This window comes from Equus przewalskii, chromosome 6 (genome assembly GCF_037783145.1).
Source record: "Equus przewalskii isolate Varuska chromosome 6, EquPr2, whole genome shotgun sequence".
Lineage (NCBI taxonomy): Eukaryota > Metazoa > Chordata > Mammalia > Perissodactyla > Equidae > Equus > Equus przewalskii.
The window spans coordinates 33,092,955-33,098,322 of NC_091836.1; positions in this window are offsets into that span (position 1 = coordinate 33,092,955).

The following is a 5,368-nucleotide window of genomic DNA, read 5'->3' on the forward strand; positions in this document are numbered from 1 at the left end:
GGAGCCTGAAGATGTGACTGAGTTGCTGCAATCTCATGATACACGTTTAGCAGTTAAGAAATTGCTTCTTATAGATGAACAAAGTGGTTTCTTTTTCTTGTGATGGAAACTTCTCCTGGTGAAGATGCTGTGAAGATTGTTGAAATGACAATAAAAGATTTCTAAGATTACACAAACTTAGTTGATTAAGCAGTGGCAGAGTTTGAGAGGATTGACTCCGATTTTGAAAGTTGTTCTGTGGGTAAAATGCTATCAAACAGCATTGCGTGCTAAAGAGATATTGTTCATGAAAGGAAGAGTTAATCCATGCAGCAAACTTCATTGATGTCTTATTTTAAAAAATTTCCACAGCCACCTCAACCTTCAACAACCACCACCCTCATCATTAGGCAGCCATCAACATTTAGGCAAGAACCTCCACCAGCAAAAAAGACTACAACTCACTCCAGGCTCAGAGCATGCTTAGCAGTTTTTAGCAATAAAGCACCTTTTAATTAAAGTATGCACATTGTTTTCTTAGACATAACACAAGTTTACACTTAATAGACTAAAGTATAATGTAAATATAACTTTTATATGCATGGGGAAACCAAAACATTTGTGTGACTTGTATTGGAATATTTACTTTATTGCAGTGGTCTGGAACTTAACGTGAAATATGTCTGAGGTATGCCCGTTTATCAGATTGAATAATTTTGACAAAAGTGCAAAGGCCATTTAATGAAGAAATTACAGGCATTCCAAACAATGAGGCAGGAATAATTAGATATCCATACCAAAAATGAACAAACATACAAACAACAAGCAAACCCAATCTCTACCTCAAACATTAACAAAAATTATGGCAAAATGAATCATAGATATGAAAGTAAAACATAAAAATTAAGACTTTTAGAAAGGAAAAGATTTGCAACCTAGGGCTAGACAAGATTTCCTAAGAGAGGATATGAAAGAAACAGTCCATAAAGGAAAAAATACTTAATTTGGACACTATCAAAATTAAAATGTTTCCTTTAAGAAAGGCAATAGTAAAAGAATTAAATGGCAAGTGAATCACTTGAGGGATATATTTTCAAACCTACCTAATAAGAAACTTTTATCCATAATATATGAAGAGTCTTTAACACCCAGTAATAAGTAAACAATCAAAAAACGAAATAAGCAAGTGGTGGGAACAGACACTTCACCAAAGAAGATAAATGGATAGCAAATAAACACATACAAATACGTTCAACATCATTAGTCATTACAGAAATGCAAATTAAAAGCACAATGAGATACTACTACAAAACTATTAGATGTGCTAAAATTTAAAAAAAAAAATGACTCAATTCCTAGGCACAGAACCACATCACTTGTCTGTCAGTAGCCATGCTGTGGTGGCACTCAGAAGAATTAGAAGGACCTACAATAGAATATAGAACTATGCACTGGGGCTTTGGGGAAGGAAAAAAAAAGAGAGAGGAAGATCAGCAAGAAATGTTGGCTCAGGGTGAATCTTTCTCAGCAAAAATAATAATAATAAATAACAATAATAATAACTAACTCTACCTAGTGCTGGTGAGAATGTGGAGCATCTGGAATTGTCAGACATTACTAGTGGGAATGCAAAGTGCTATTGCCTATTTGGAAAATGGTTTTTGACAGTTTCTTTTAATGTTGTCCCCATCCAAATATTTACCTAAGTAAATGAAAAATTTGTTCACACAAAAATTGTATATCTATGTTTATAGTGCTTTTTGTTTTAGGAAGATTAGCCCTGAGCTAACATCTGCTGCCAATCCTCCTCTTTTTGCTGAGGAAGACTGGCCCTGAGCTAACATCCATGCCGAACTTCCTCTGCTCTATATGTGGGATGCCTACCGCAGCATGGCTTGCCAAGCAGTGCCATGTCCACACCCGGGATCCGAACTGGCAAACCCCGGACTGCCAAAGTGGAATGTGTGCACTTAACCACTGCGCCACCGGGCCGGCCCCTATAGTGCTTTATTATCCTTCAACTGATGAACGAATAAATAAAGTACAGTACAGCCATGCATTGCTTAATAACAGGTCTATGTTCTGAGAAATGCATCATTAGGCAATTTGTCATGTGAACATCATAGAATGTACTTACACAAATCTAGATGGTATGGCCTACTACACACCTAGGATATATGGTACTAATCTTATGGGACCATCATTGTATATGCAGCTTGTCATTGACCAAAATATCATTATGCCGTGCATTACTGTAAATCCATACAATCATCCTATGCAAAAATAAACAGGAAAAATTACTGATACATATAACAATATGGATTATTCTCAAATTCATTATATTAAGAGAAGGACGTCAGACTAAAAAGATTACATGTGATGTGATTCTATTTATATGACATTCTAGAAAAGGCAAAACTATAGCAACAGAAAGCAATTAGTCGGGGCTGGCCCAGTGATGCAGCAGTTAAGTTCGCACATTCCGCATCGGCAGCCTATGGTTCTCTGGTTCGGATCCCGGGTGCGGACGTGTCACCTCTTGGCAAGCCATGTTGTGGTAGGCGTCCCACATATAAAAAGTGGAGGAAGATGAGCATGGATGTTAGCTCATGGCCAGTCTTCCTCAGCAAAATGAGGAGGATTGGCAGCAGATGTTAGCTCAGGGCTAATCTTCCTCCACAAAAATAAAAAAATTGAAAAAAGAAAGCAATTAGTGGCTTTCAATGTTTACAGATGGGGAGGGTTTGACTATAAAGGGGGATGGGGTAATATCTTCATTTTGTTCATAGTTACTCTACTTCATGTGTTGACAACACCTAGAGAACAATAAAAGAGACACTACATTTTTACTGTATTTCAATTATGCCTTAATAAAAGGAAATGTAAATGTACACGCACAGTGAGTTTCTACTTCACATTTCACATTGATTAGAATAATCAAAATTAAGAAAGAAAAAAACTAACACCAAGTATTGGTGAGGAAGTGAAACAATTTCAAATTACGTACATTTGTGGCGGGAATGTAAAATAGTAAAACACTTTGATAGATAGTTTGGAAATTTCACAGAAACTTAAACATATATCTACAATATGATCCAACAACTCAATTTCCAGAAATTTCCCAAAGAAAGTGAAAATATAAAACACCAAAACAACTTGCACATGTAAACTAAAAGCACCCTTATTAATTATGGCCAAAATCTGAAATCAATCCAAATGTCCATTAACAAAAGGATGGATAAATAATTTGCAGTGTATTCGTAGGATGGAATATCACTCTGCAATAACAAAGAACAAAGTACTGACATACACAACAAAATGAAATCTCAAAAATATGATGCCAAGTGAAAGAAGCCAAACACGAAAGAATACATACTCTATAATGTTATCTTAATGGAGTTCTAGAAGAGGTAAAATGAATCTATAGTGATAAAAATTACATAAATGCTTGTCTGAGGTGTAGGTTGTGAGCCTTGACTCAAACGGGAAGAGGAAACATTCTGGTATGACAAAAGTAGTCTATATCATGTTCTTGGTGGAGATTTCATGGATGTATAACCAAAAAATTACAAAGTCGTGTACTTAAGATTTGTACATTCCACTATATGTTAATAACATCTCAAAAAATAAAATTTGAAATCTGAAATTTTCTTCTATATTTTGTCTATTAGGATATAGCTCCAAATATTGAACAACATATTGTTCAAAAGATCCATTGGGAGGTATAATGGAAAAACAGGTTTGTTGTTTTTTTGTAACACATCTCTGAAATCTAATATTGACCTCAGTGAGGACATTCATTCCCTTCCATGCTACCATGAGAGTCATAATACTGGGCTAGCTGAATAGTTCTACCCTTCATAGAGCTCTGATGTATCCATAAAAGAAACTCTAAATTTTATTAAATTCACTTTCAAGACCTAGAGAAAGTCAGTGAAATGAGGCAGATACATAGTGGGAACTCAGAAAAAAAATAAGATAAAATTACAGACATACATTGGTTACCATATAAACTTTTGTAACATGAATGCCACAAGTTATTACAATGAATTTGTGTTTCTATCACCAATAGTAAGGATCAGGCATCAATCTACAGGATTTATTTAATAGTAAATTTACAAATGGGTAATTTCAGTTTGAAAGTATAGCAGAGGCTGGACCCATGGCCAAGTGGTAGTGGTTATGTTTGCATGCTCTGCTTCAGTGTCCAAGGGTTCTGCCAGTTCATATCCTGGGCGCAGACATGGCAACACTCATCAAGCCATGCTGAGGCTGTGTCTCACATAGCAGAACTGGAAGTACCTACAACGAGAATATGCAACTATGTACTAAGGGGCTTTGGGGAGAAGAAGAAGAAGAAGAAGAAAAGAAAAAAAAAGATTGGCAACAAATGTTAGCTCAAGTACCAATCTTTAAAAAAATAAAAGTATGTTTTATTAATAAGAAATAATAAAAGTACTTAATAAAAATAAAATAATTTTATTTCAAATTAAAATTATTTAGATTTAAATTTTATATTAAAACAACAAAAGTATATTTTATGTTTCACAAAGCAGAAAATCAAAATCAAAAGTAGTTTCTAGCATGCAAAAAAGCAGGAAAAGTCAACTCATAATGAGAAAAACATCAATTTATAGAAATTATCCAGAAATTATATATATGTTAAAATTAGTAGTCATGGACAATAAAGTGGCTGTTATCAATGTATTCCCTATGTTTATGAATGTAACGGAAAGATTTAGCTTGTTATATATAGACATGAAAGGGATGAAAAAAATCCAAAAGAAATTTGAGAGAAAAAAATACTGTATTTGAAATAAAAAAACAATGTATGGGATTAACAGAAGATTATACACTGAAGAAGAAATTATTAATGAACTTGAAAACATAACAATAAAAACAAACACAAAAGACTAAAAATGAATAAACAGAACATTAGTAAACTGTGGGTCAATTATAAGTGGCCTAATATATGTATGGTCGGAATTCCAAAAGAAGCGAGTTCATAAAAAATATTTGAATAAATAATGGCCAAAATTTGATGGAAATTTATAAACCTACAAATTTTAAAGACCTCCAAACAGAGGAAATATGAGGAGGAGTTCTCCAAAGTATAGGATAATCAAACTGATTCAAGCCAGTGATAAAGATAAAATCATAAAAGCATCTCGAGGGGAAAAAAGATACATTACATTCAGAAGAATGAAGATAAGAATGACAACAGACTTTTCTTCAAAACAAAGTAAGCCAGTTGACAGTGGAGCAAAACCTTTCAACTACTGAAGGAAAATAATGCCAATCTATATCTCTATACCCAGAAGAAATCTTCCACCAACTGAGAAGAAATAGACATATTAAACATACAAAAGCTGAAAAATAGCACCATTTT